Below are 13,572 nucleotides of genomic sequence, written 5' to 3'. Positions count from 1 at the left end.
TTTTTCTGATTTGCACCTTAAAAAAAAAAAACTATTGTAGAAAAAATTTTTAAGAGAAAGAAAAGCTAGTAAGTAGAAAAGCTTGGAAAATAAAGAAGTCCCACCACTTTTGGGGCACCCAGCTGGCACAGTCAGTAGAGCATAGGACTCTTGATCTCAGGGTTGTGAGTTCAAGCCCCATGTTGAGGATGGAGTTTACTTTAAAAATAAATAAATAAAAGTCCCACTACTATCAGTTCAGCTCCCTGGTGGGATATACTGTTGGGAATATAACATTCTGGGCTTTTTACGATACATATAATCATTTTTAAATTGTCTACTTTAATATTTTAAATGTGGTTCTTTTTCTTTTTTTTTTTTTTTTTTTTGGATTTTATTTGAGAGACAGTGAGAGAGCACACGAGCAGGAGCAGAGGGGGAGGAGGGAGAGGGAGAGGGAGAAGCAGGTTCCCCTCCTAGGCAAGGAACCTGATGTGGGGCTCGATCTTAGGACCCCAGGATCATGACCTGAACTAAAGGCAGACTTGTTACCGGCTGAGCCACCCAGGCATCCCTTTAAAAGTGTTTTTAAAGAAAAGTATCTGAGAGATGACACCAGCATGTGATAGAGCAGCTCTCCTGCCCTAGAAAAGCTGGGAGTGGTCAAAGGTAGGAGGGATGGTGCAGCCTAGCAGATGGAGAAGGTGGACTTTTGACCTCGCTATAACCAAGACTCCGTTCCTTCCTGTGTGATCTTGACCGTTGAACCTCCCGAAGCATCAGCTTCCTTATCTGTGACATGGCGATACCACTACTACCCGATGAAACTGTTGTAAAAACTAGAGCGATGTATGTCAGATACCAGGGAGGTGCTGGTTGGATAAGCCGTAGCTGGATATTCAAAATACACTTTTCATTGAGTTCATTGAGATAGGTAACGAGTTGGCTGTTTTAAAGGTACAATATCAAAGTGACCATTTGATAATACCAGTAATAAAAGGCTTTTTCAGACAGTATATAGGTCGTGCATTTATTGTCGAAAATTTAGAAAATGAAGCTAAGCTCATACTTCCTCTTCCAAACACACACAAAATTGCCAATACTTCTACCCCAGGGATAGTCCCCGGTAACACTTTGGAGCATATCCTTCCATTTTCATCTCACTCGGGCATGTACTTCTATACATACATAAAGGGCTTTGGTAGTCACAAAATGTTTTTTTGAATTATATAATATGTTTTAACTAATAAGCCAGCTGATTCCATTTTTCTGAATTTAGAGTTTTCTCCATTTTAATGCAATTCATAATTGTTTTAAAGTTTTTGATGTTCACATTATAAAAAGCAAGGAATGGGCGTTAAATCTAGGTTCAAGCCGTGCAGCTTTAGGCAAGTCACTTAACTCCTCTGAGCAATGGGAGCCGATGAGATTCAAAAAAAAAAAAAAATACCTGAAATCATACCGTGAATGAAAATTCTCGGGACGCCTGGGTGGCTCAGTGGTTGAGCATCTCCCTTTGGCTCAGGTTATGACCCCGGGGTCCTGGGATCGAGTCCTACATCGGGCTCCCTGCAGGGAGCCTGCTTCTCCCTCTGCCTGTGTCTCTGCCTCTGTGTGTCTCTCACGAATAAATAAATAAAATCTTTAAAAAGAAAAGAAAAGAAAATTCTCTGTGAAAACGTTAACATTTAATTTTACATTTTTGGTTCTGATAATGTAGTTGGTAAGAACTTTTCATTAGCAGAAGTACAGTTCGTTATTAACAACGAGCTACTGATGAGTGCATTGATCCTATAATCCAGGCTTCTTTGGAAATCTGTATATTCTGGTGCAGCCTTTACCATTTCTACAATGGCTTTTGAAACATTCAAATAACATTTCCATTTCAACTGTTTGACTTGACAAAGCCACAAGGTTTGATGCCAGCTCCAAAGAAGGAAAAGAGACGAGAAGACTGGAGAATGGGAGACGTATCTTCCAACTAACACGGTGTAGATTTGGCACCTTCCTCTCTTCTTTATACCAAAGGGAAAAAAGGCCACCAGATATGAGAAGCTTATCACGCACCTCACCCCCGGGTACGTATTTAAAGACGTAATTCTGTTTGCCCTGTGATTTGTTTAATGGATAACCCTACCGTTTCACTGCTTTGGAGAAATTACAAGTTTTGCAAGATGTTAGACCCCTCCTAGACATTAACCAGGACAGTTGGGATTGTAAGTAGCGTGTAAGGTTTCTTTCTTTTTTTACACCAAGCACCCTTTTGTGCTATCAAGGAAAATGATATATCTATTTTTAATGTTTAATAGAAGTATCGTTAACATTTGCTATATTAGTTTCAGGCGTACAACATGGGGATTCAGCAGTTATAAACATTGCGTAATGCCTTCCATGATAAGTGCAGTCACCACACAAAGTCACTACAATATTACTGACTTCGTTCCCTATGCTGTCCTCTTCATCTCTGTGACTTCTTTGGTTTCTAATGAAGTTTGTACCCTTATTTCCCCTCACCTATTTTGCCTGTCCCACCCAAGCATCCCCTCAGGTTTGTAAGTTTGAACACCACGATGGGTGTGGAGACTACTTAAAAATCTTTTTTAAATTTTTTAAAAGTCTATTCAGGTTCTCTACCCATTCTTAATCAGATGATTTGTGGTTTTGGTGTTGTATGAGTTCTTTATATATTTAGGATATTTACCCCTTTTCAGCTATATCGTGACTAAATATCCTCTGCCATTCAGTAGGTTGCTGAATTGCTGCTGAATTTAGTAGGTTTTCATTTTGTTGGGATCCCTGGGTGGCGCAGCGGTTTAGCGCCTGCCTTTGGCCCAGGGCGCGATCCTGGAGATCGGGGATCGAATCCCACGTCGGGCTCCCGGGGCATGGAGCCAGCTTCTCCCTCTGCCTGTCTCTCTCTCTCTCTCTCTCTCTCTCTGTGAGTATCATAAATAAATTAAAAAAAAAAAAAGGTTTTCATTTTGTTTATGGTTTCCTTCACTGTGCAAAAGTTTTTTACTTTAACGTAGCCCCAATTATTTATTTTTTGCTTTTGTTTCCCTTACATGGGACATATCCAGGAAAATATTGCTAAGGTCAATTCCATAAGTACACTGCCTATGTTTTCTTTGAGGAGTCTAATGGCTTCAGGTCTCACATTTAATTCTTTAATCCATCTTGTGTGTATTTTTGTGTCTGGTCTAAGCGGTCCAGTTTCATTCTTTGCCTGTCGCTGTCCAAATTTCCCAGCACCACTTGTGGAGAGACTGTCTTTACTCCCATTGTATATTCTTTTTTTTTTTTTAAGATTTTATTTATTCATGAGAAACACAGAGAGAGAGAGACAGGCAGAGGGAGAAGCAGGCTCCACGCAGGACACCCGACATGGGACTCAATCCCGGGACTCCAGGATCATGCCCTGGGCCGAAGGCAGGCGCCAAACCACTGAGCCACCCAGAGATTCCCCCTCATTGTATATTCTTGCCTTCATTGTCACAGACTGGCCATATAAGTGTGGGTTTATTGGGCTCTGTATCCTATTCCGTTGATCTGTGTATCTGTTTTTCTGTGCCAGTACCATCCTGTTTTGATTATCATAACTTTGTAGTATGGCTTGAAGGCTGGTGTTGGGATTCCTACAGCTTGTCTCTTCTTTCTCAAGATTGCTTTGGCTCCTCAGAGTCTTTTGTGACTTCGTAAGGATTTTGTTGTTGTTCAGTAAAAACAATAAATATTTGTAATCACCATTTTTTAAAATTTTTATTTATTCATGAGAGATACAGAGAGAGGCAGAGACACAGGCAGAGGGAGCAGCAGGCTCCCTGCAGGGAGCCCGATGCGGGACTCGATCCCAGGACTCCAGGATCACGCCCTGGGCCAAAGGCAGACACTCAACCACTAAGCCACCCAGGTGTCCCCCTGTAATCATCATTTATAGGAGAATTTGGTTTGGAGGAATTAGCAGCCAGAGTGTTCTTAGTTGTAAGTGACAGAAACCGAAGTGGGTTGCTTTAAAGATAAGAGGAATTCACTAGCATCTGCTCTCTAGCTTACAGCATCGTTGGGATGGCTCAGGAGATGAATCGGAGGCTCTGCAGTAGGAGCAATGTCCAAAATGTCACCTCCCGTCCCCTCTGCTGAGAACAGCTCTGCTGCTCCTGCTGCCCTGTGTGTGCCAAATGCACCACCAACTCTGCCATCCGTGGATGCTGGAAGGACTCGTGACTCAGATCCAGGTGATTCAAAGGGACAGGTGGATTGAGGCAAGCGGGTCACGTGCCCTGCTCTGCTTACAAAGGAGAGACTAGGACAGCAAGGGCTGTTTAAGTTTCAGTACGTGGGCTGGGCCTCCCAACAGAGAGGCATCACTTGGGAAACTTGCCAAGTGAGTGAAGGGATTTGGATGCTGACAGCAAAGGAAAACAAATGCCACCCACAGAATAGTAGTTTTCCTAATTGTGGACGTAGTCAGGGACTTACCCTACTATTTATGAATCATCCAGATACACAAAAGGTGGCCAGTGCCAGGACGTCTTTAACCTTAGTGCTTCCAGGACTGAGAGAAAAGGGAGGAAGAGTCCCCACTAATTTCCTAGACATGGGAGCTGTGTTCCTGGACTCTAGGTTTGAAATTCAGAAAACACTATCACCCAAAAGGCATTTTAGTGCAGTAATTTCCTGGCCTTGCCAGAACAGGTCAAAATTTTCCTATTATATGCTCCGACACACCCGTACCTCTTGTGGAAACGAGTAGGAACGTTTACCAGAAGACATGTCCGAGAATGTTCTCAGCAGCTTTACACAGGGTAGCCCGAAACTGGCACCAGCCCAGATGCCTGTCAACAGGGGGGCTGTGGAGGGGCGCCTGGGCGGCTCAGTCCTCTGAGCATCCAATTCTTTTTATTTATTTATTTATTTATTTATTTATTTATTTATTTATTTATGATAGTCACAGAGAGAATGAGAGAGAGGCAGAGACACAGGCAGAGGGAGAAGCGGGCTCCATGCACCGGGAGCCCAACGTGGGATTCGATCCCGGGTCTCCAGGATCGCGCCCTGGGCCAAAGGTAGGCGCCAAACCGCTGCGCCACCCAGGGATCCCTGAGCATCCAATTCTTGCTTTCGGCTCAGGTTGTGATCTCGGGGCGTGAGATGGGGCCTCACCCTGGGCTCCCTGCTCATCGGGGAGTCTGCTTGGGATCCTCTCCCTTCGCCCCTCCCCTCGCTCACATGCACTTTCTCTCTCTCTCTCTCTCAATAAATCAATAAAATTAGGGAAAAAAACCCAGTAGAGTCATGAAAATAAGAATAAATTGTAATAGGGGCACCTGCATGGTTCAGTTGGGTAAGCGTCTGCCTTTGGCTTAGGTCATGATCCCAGGGTCCTGGGATCGAGTGCCCAGTTGAGCAGGGACTCTGCTTCTCCCTTTCCCGCTGCTTCTCCCTCTCCCTCTCCTTCTCCCTCTCCCTCTGCTTCTCCCGTTCCCTCTGCCCACAATCCCGGACCACCCACCCCCACACTCATGCACATGCACATGTTCTCTCTCTCACACACACTCACTCAATCTATCTTGAGTAAATAACTAAAATCTTTCTTAAAAAAGAACAAATTATGATACAGTCATAGGATATGACTGAGCAATAAAAAAAAAAAAAGAGGACGAATGCCTGTTACATGTAAAACACAACACACTGTTGAACAAAAGCTGGACAAGCATGCATGCTGCATAATTTAATATATCTAAAGCCTCCAAACGTGCAAAATTAAACAAGGATGACCTATAAATAGGGATGACTTCAGGAAAGCCAGTTATTTAATTTATTCTTTGAAGTAGTCTCCACGCCCAACCTGGGGCTTGAACTCACAACCCTGAGATCAGGAGTCACATGCTCTACCAACTGAGCCAGGCAGGCACCCCTTTTTAAAAAAAAACTTTTTTTTTCAAGAGAGCCGGTTATTAACTGGAAAGAGGTTGGAGGGAGCATTCTGGGGTACGAGAATGTTCTATATACTGTTCTTGACGGTAGTTACATGGGTGCATATGTATTCAAATATTTATGTCACTCTACCCTTGAGGTTCACTCACTTTTTTTTTTAAGATTTTATTTATTTAGGGGCAGTCCGGGTGGCTCAGCAGTTTAGCGCCACCTTCAGCCCGGGGTGTGATCCTGGAGACCCAGGATCGAGTCCCACATCAGGCTCCCTGCATGGAGCCTGCTTCTCCCTCTGCCTGTGTCTCTGCCAATCTCTCGCTCTCTCTCTTTGTGTCTCTCATGAATAAATAAATAAATAAAATATTTAAAAAATAAAACAAACCAAAAAAAAGATTTTGTTTATTTATTCATGAGAAACGGGGGGCAGGGGGCAGAGGGAGAAGCAGGCTCCATGCAGGGAGTCCGACATGGGACTCGATCCTGGGTCTCCAGGATCACACCCAGGGCTGAAGGTGGCGCTAAACCGCTGAGCCACCTGGGCTGCCCAAGGTTCACTCACTTTTTGCAGATAACTTATGTCTGTTCTATATTGATAAAAATAATTATTTTAAAATTTTAATCTCTGCTGGTGGAATTCATAATGGAGGTTACGTCTAAGAGATGGTGATGGCTGGGAAGGGTCATGACGGAGCCTCCTGGGGGTTACGCCTTGATCTGGATGCTTAGACCTGGGTATGTACCTAGATAAAAATCCATCCTGCTGAGCCGCTAAAATTAGCTCTTTTTAACTGTACCTACGCAATACCTCAATTTTTAACAATCATGTGTGTTTGAAGAAAAGTATGTTTCCACTTTAGAGCATCGATATAAACATAGAAATGCAATCCTTTCATAAAGTGAACTCTGCTTGGCATCCTACTTGGTGTCCGGAGAGCATTTATAGCTACAGCAACACCCTAGTCTTACCAGTGTTGGCGTAATGGGTCCTGCTTGAAATCCAAGATTGTGTTTGTGACCTTGAACCAAGTCCCACCTCTGAGATGCCAGATACCAACCATTCCCTTCACCTTCTCCTCCAAAGCAGCTCCCAGACAGAAGACTCACAGACGAACGAACCTGAACATCCTTTCTCCTCGGACATTGTGGTATCAGGGCCTGTGCGGTGTCTCTGCGCAGTGTCCCCGATTGTCTGTAAGGAGTGAGAAGCGGCAGCCCCCTCGCCACCTAAGTCCTGTTTGTGTGGGAAGCCTGCCAGCGTGGTTGGTGTGCAAGCGTGCAAGCATGTCTGCGGGCTGCTCTTGCCCCAGGCAAGCCCACAGGACCAGGGGTCACGACTAGGCCCCCTGACCTTCAAAAGTACTTGGAAGGCGTGTTCCTTAACTGTGACTCAAGCACCTCCCGTGTACAAAGCAGAGGCTTTGCTCGCACCACTTGCGAGACCTCTGCATGTTTCTTCCTTGCACGGAAGTCATTTGTGCGCCTTGTGCCCAGGAACTTTGTTGGAAGCTGCAGCGGAATGACTTAAGTACCGGAACCAAATCCTGCCAAGGCCGCTTACTTGCTGTGTGACCTTAGTGAAGTGACTGCACCTCCTTGTGCCTCAGGTTCCCTAATGTATAATGAGAATACCATCACTTTCCCCTTAAGGCCTTTGCAAAGATTAATTGAACTAAAATACGTGAGGCACACTTAGGACAGTGTCTTCATACATGGTAGTGAAGAAAACATTGACAAATTATTATTTTTCATAAAATGTGCTTTTTTTTTTCTAACATTGTCTTTATGCCAATGAATTCTCTTTGCTCGTAATGGGGTACTTGCTTATTCACTCACCTGTTGCTGGATGCGGATTATTTCCATCCCTTGGCTATTATAGTGAATAATGTTACTATGACTATTGAGATGTTTGAATCCCCACTTTCACTTGTTTAGGTTTTATATGTAGGGGTGAGATCACTGGATCATACGGTAATTCTATGTTTGATTTTTTTTAGGAACCACTAAACTATTTTCCACGGTGGTTGCACCATCTTGGATTCCCACTAGCAGTGCATGAGTTCCAGTCTCTCCACATTCTTACCAACCCTTGTTACTTTCTCTTTTCTTCAAATGGCCATCCTATTGGGTATGACGCAATATCTCATGATGGTTTTGATTTATGTTTCCCTAAGGGCTACTAACGTTGAGCATCTTTTCATGTGCTTATTGGTCACATGTGTATCTTCCATGGAGAAATGTCTGTTTAAGGCCTTTGGCCTTTGCCCCCTGGCAGCCCAGGTGGCTCAGTGGTTTGGCACCGCCTTCAGCCCAGGCCTGATCCTGGCGACCTGGGATCGAGTCCCACCTCAGGCTCCCTGCATGGAGCCTGCTTCTCCCGCTGCCTATGTCTCTGCCTCTCTCTCTCCCTGTGTCTCTCATGAATAAATAAATAAAATGTTAAAAAAAAAAAAAAAAAAGGCCTTTGCCCCTATTTTATTGGTTTTGTTGTTGTTGTTGTTGTTGAGTCATAAAAGTTCATTATGTATTCTGGACTTGATTTAGTTTTGAACTTGGCTAAATCCATACTTGTTCGTCATAAAATCTATAAGACTCCAGAAAATACTCTTAATTATATTATCTTTAGAAGCACAATATTAAATAATATAATCTGATGGGTAGTTTCAGACTCTGTGTTTCCTGTGTACCATGATGCCCAAGCCTGCGGTTGGCCTCTGTACTCTAAGCTACATGTACTCAGTGTCCAAGAAGTGGTGCAAAATGAAGGGAGAAGTTTCAGAGGTGTTCCCAGCTTAGAGTGGGCGAAGGAGTGCCCCAGTGTATTATTCAAAGGTCTTGTAGGTCAAAAGAGTCTGAAGCAAATAGAGTCTACGCTTGGTGAATATCCTGTAAGACATTAGAATGAAATTAGGAGTCCATTGTGGCAGAGTGCTTTCAGAGACATTGAGGGATGGACATTTAAATATATAAATATTGGGGATCCCTGGGTGGCTCAGCAGTTTAACGCCTGCCTTTGGCTCAGGATGTGATCCTGGAATCCCGGGATTGAGTCCCACATCAGACTCCCTGTGTGGAGCCTGCTTCTCCCTCTAACTGTGTCTCTGCCTCTCTCTCTCTCGCTCTCTCTGTGTTTCTTATGAATAAATAAATAAAATCTTAAAAAAAAATATATATATATATATATATTGGGACGCCTGAGGGGGCACAGCAGTTGAGTGTCTCTGCCTTTGACTTAGAGCGTGATCACTGGATCCGGGATCAAGTCCCACATTGGGCTCCTTGTGGGGGGCCTGCTTTTCCCTCTGCCTGTGTCTCTGCCTTTCTCTGTGTGTCTCTCATGAATAAATAAAATCTTAAATAAATGAATATATATATATTGACTAAGAGAATATGAAAGTAGTTATTCAGAAGTGAGTATTGGGGGCTAAAGTTTAAAAACTTTTAAAAAATACCCAATTATCCTTTTCACCCTTGGAGCTGGATTTAGAAATGCTGTCTTTCTTTTTTTTTTTTTTTTTTTAAGGATTTTATTTATTTATTCATGAGAGACACAGAGAGAGAGGCAGAGACACAGGCAGAGGGAGAAGCAGGCTCCTTGCAGGGAGCCCCATGGGGGACTCAATCCCGGGTGTCTGGGATCACACCCTGAGCCAAAGGCAGACGCTCAACCCCTGAGACACCCAGGCGTCCCTAGAAATGCTGTCTTATGGGAATATTGCACGTGGCAGAGTTATTTTAAGAGGCAATGTAAATATTTAGTTTGTGCTGTAACCTTTGCCTTGTTTGTAGTCTAGTTTAAGCCTTTAGACTGAAGACAAGATACAAGCCTTTAAGTGTTGAGAGAGCGGCGTGAACGTTACGGATAACTGCCACGCCATGCTGACAAAGATGGACCCTTTCAAAATAGCAACACAGAAATTGGTTATATCTAATTTTATAGAAAGCGATTTTTATCTAGCTATTTCATTATAATCATTCAACATCTGTTCCAAAGAAGAAGACAGAAAGTGATTTAAAAACTCTACCAAGGGGATCCCTGGGTGCCTCAGCGGTTTAGCACCTGCCTTCAGCCCAGGGCGTGATCCTGGAGACCAGGGATCGAGTCCCATGTCGGGCTCCCTGCATGGAGCCTGCTTCTCCCTCTGCCTGTGTCTCTGCCTCTGCCTCTGTGTCTCTCATGAATAAATAAATAAAATCCTTTAAAAAAAGTTAAAATGGACTGAAATCTCATGTATTTGGCTATCACGTATGCACTTTAATATATTAAACTGTAAAGAGAAAAGTGGAGTGGGGACAGAAGGCAAATATTTACTTATTAAATCTTTGCCAGGAGGAGGCTGAGAAGTAGAAAAAGCTCTGTAAATGTTTGTTTTTGTTTCCATTTAAAATCCCCAAACTTTGTTACTTTGCCAGGTTTGAAAGCATGCCTTTTCTGAGGCGCTGGGGTGGTGGAAATCGGAGGGTAAGGCCCGCCAGTTCAAAAGACCCGGAGCAGTGTTATTTCCTTTTCTTCACAAGTTTTAAAATCTGTGGACAGCTAACACCAGTTCCCAAGGCTAAAGAGAGGATGTGGCGTCACTACTTTTATTCTCCCCAACATCCAGTAAAACGAGTACCAGGTTTTCCATTCTCAATATTTCTCAAAACCCTCGCCTCCAGAGGCCTTTTTTCATTTATTCAGTCAATTTATTGACCACCTTGGCAGCCCCAGTGGCGCAGCGGTTTAGTCCCACCTGCAGCCCGGGGTATGATCCTGGAGACCTGGGATCGAGTCCCACGTCCGGCTCCCTGCATGGAGCCTGCTTCTCCCTCTGCCTGGGCCTCTGCCTCTCTCTCTGTGTGTCTCTATGAATAAATAAATAAAATCTTAAAAAAAAATTTATTGACCACCTACTCTGTGTCAGGCTCCAGTAGCCACTGGGGACCCTGGTAAAATCAGACTCTGGTGGAGAACCCAGTAGAGCTTAACGTTCCAGTTGATGGCTCCCCAAGGAAACCAAACCCAAAACACCACCACTCCACATGGCACCCATCATCCCCCCTCCGACCCCGCAGCACACACACTTCTCCCTTTTAAAAAAAAAATTATTTATTCATGAGAGACACAGAGAGAGAGGCAGAGACACAGGCAGGGGGAGAAGCAGGCTCCATGCAGGGAGCCCAACGTGGGACTCCATCTCGGGTCTCCAGGATCACGCCCCGAGCCCAAGGCAGACGCTCATCCACTGAGCCACCCAGGTGCCCCCACACTCCTCCCCTTTTTACAGATGAAGACGCACAGAGTTGGAATCGCTACATAACGAGCCTTAGGTCACAGAGTCGGCGATGGGCTGGAATTCTTTGTGATTTTTATCCCTTCATCATCCAAAGAGTGTGGATCATCTGCCATCCGCTGGGCATCTCCCCAGGATACAGTGGTGAGCAGAAAGGAAAAGGTTCCTGCTGTCACACAGTTTGTATTCAAGTGAAGCCGACCAATAGTAAATAGAGTATCAGAGAGGAATTGGGACGGCAGAGAGAGCAGGTGCATGGCTACCTAACACCGGGCCTCTTTACAACAATTTTTTTTTTGTTTTTTTAATTCCAGGAATTTAACATCCAATGTTATATTGGTCTCAGGTGTTCAGTACAGCGTTCAGCCTTTCTCTTCAGTGCTCAGTGCTCATCAGGGTAAGAGTACTTCTAGGCAAGGCCACTTGCAGCCTCTGAACCTCTGTAAACGTACCTTGTGTTTTATACCTCAGTGCATTTTCCTGGCCGGAGTGATTAAGAGCAAAACCTTCAGTAGGATCAGACTACTTTTCCGGAACAGGCCAGAAAAGAAGCTGGATCTATTCGTTGTAATAAAGTACTACAAACTGAGTGGCTTAGAACAACAGAAATGTATTGTGGCGCAGCTCTGGAGGCTGGGCGTCCAAAATCAACGTGACCGCAGGGCCATGTTCCCTCTGAAACCCATGGGGGGGAGTCTTTCTTTGTCTCTCTCCTTGGATCTGGTGGTTTGTGGCAATCCTGGGCCTTTCTCGGCTTCCAGCTACCAGCTACAGCACGTGGATTTCCGCCCCTATGGTCACATGGTGTCTTCCCTGCATCTCTATCTCTGTCTCCTCTCTTCTCATAAGGACAGGCAGCCGTGTTGGGTTCAGGACCCAACCGACCCAGTAGGACATGATTTTATCTCAACTCTATCTACAAGGTCTCTATTCCCAAATAAGGTTACATTCTAAGGTACCTGGGGGTTAGTCCATCCAATGTTGCCATGAAGATATATCTTATTTTCATATAGTCAAATTTATTGGTCTTTGGGAGGTTTTGACTCATTCTTAGAAAGGCCTTCCCTGATATGAAAATCTAGATGGAGAAGGTCACAGATATGGTGGCTGTTAGGATGGGAAAGCTGACACCCGTACCTGCAGGTCTGATATGTGCATCTATAACTGTGCATGCGGCTGAAGAAGAAGGATACAAAAAGCAGCTAGTAAAACCAGAGCAGCTCCCATATATACTGCACCACCTCTGCAGTCTAAATACATTGAAGAGCAGCCTGGTCGTTTACAAGTGGGCTTTGCATCCATCCACACTACAACTAGTCATCATATTGGCTGGTGCAAGGGTGCTTATGTGTTTGTGAAAAATGGGATAATGGATACAGTACAATTTGGAAAAGATGTGTATGTCTATCTGAAGAATCCACCTCGAGATTTTCTTCCAAAAATTGGAATGATTACTGTTTCAGGATTGGCAAGATTGGTTTCAGCAAGAAAAAGTTCTAGTTTTTTTTTGTTTGTTTGTTTTGTTTTGTTTAAGATTTTATTTATTTATTCATGAGAGACAGAGAGAGAGAGAGAGGCAGAGACACAGGCAGACAGAGAAGCAGGCTCCGCACAGGTAGCCCGATGCAGTACTCGATCCTGGGACCCTGGGATCAGGCCTTGTGCCAAAGGCAGGTGCTGAACCACTGAGCCACCCAGGCATCCCAACTGGCTACTTTAGGAGCAGCTGTTTGCTCCTCCAGTCCAGTCAGTAATAATTGCAAAGGTAACTGGGAAAAAGGCATACACTACAAGTGAGCCAATTTATGAAGCAGTTAAATCATTGTGGACAAAAATCAACAAAAAAGAGTCCTTTCCTAAACCTAAAGAAAAATCTAAGTTAAGAAATTCTGCTGAAATAGAAATACCTGCAAAAACAACTGACAGCCTGAAATACTCAGTTTCTTTGCTAACTGAACTCATCTCCGAAACAGAAAATCAGAATCCACCTCAGGTGCTACACAGTTTATGACTGACCCTAAGCTCATGGATCACGGGCAGTCCCACCCAGAAGATGTAGATATGTAAGGCACTAGAAGCTGAAGAGTCTGCACAGAGAGCTGCAAGATGTATGAAATTGAAAATAATGAAAAAAAATCGTGTTGGGGATCCCTGAGTGGCTCAGCAGTTTAGCGCCTGCCTTTGACCCAGAGCGTGATCCTGGGGTCCCGGGATGGAGTCCCACATCCGGCTCCCCACACGGAGCCTCCTTCTCCCTCTGCCTGTGTGTGTATGTGTGCCTCTCTCTGTGTCTCTCATGAATAAGTAAATAAAATCTTTAAAAAAAATCATGTAAAGGGCAACTGTAACACAGAGAGTATCACTTTTTTTTCCCTTAGTATATAACTTT

The 13,572-nt window shown here is 44.2% G+C and overlaps 1 pseudogene; it reads left to right on the top strand.

Moving 5' to 3' along the window:
- The first annotated feature begins 12,283 nt into the window (after positions 1-12,283).
- Positions 12,284-13,250, top strand: LOC112907840 (MICOS complex subunit MIC27-like; annotated as a pseudogene).
- Positions 13,251-13,572: the final 322 nt, after the last annotated feature.

The sequence above is a fragment of the Vulpes vulpes genome, unplaced genomic scaffold (assembly GCF_048418805.1).
Source record: "Vulpes vulpes isolate BD-2025 unplaced genomic scaffold, VulVul3 u000000652, whole genome shotgun sequence".
Lineage (NCBI taxonomy): Eukaryota > Metazoa > Chordata > Mammalia > Carnivora > Canidae > Vulpes > Vulpes vulpes.
This window is presented reverse-complemented; position numbering and strand designations above follow the sequence as displayed.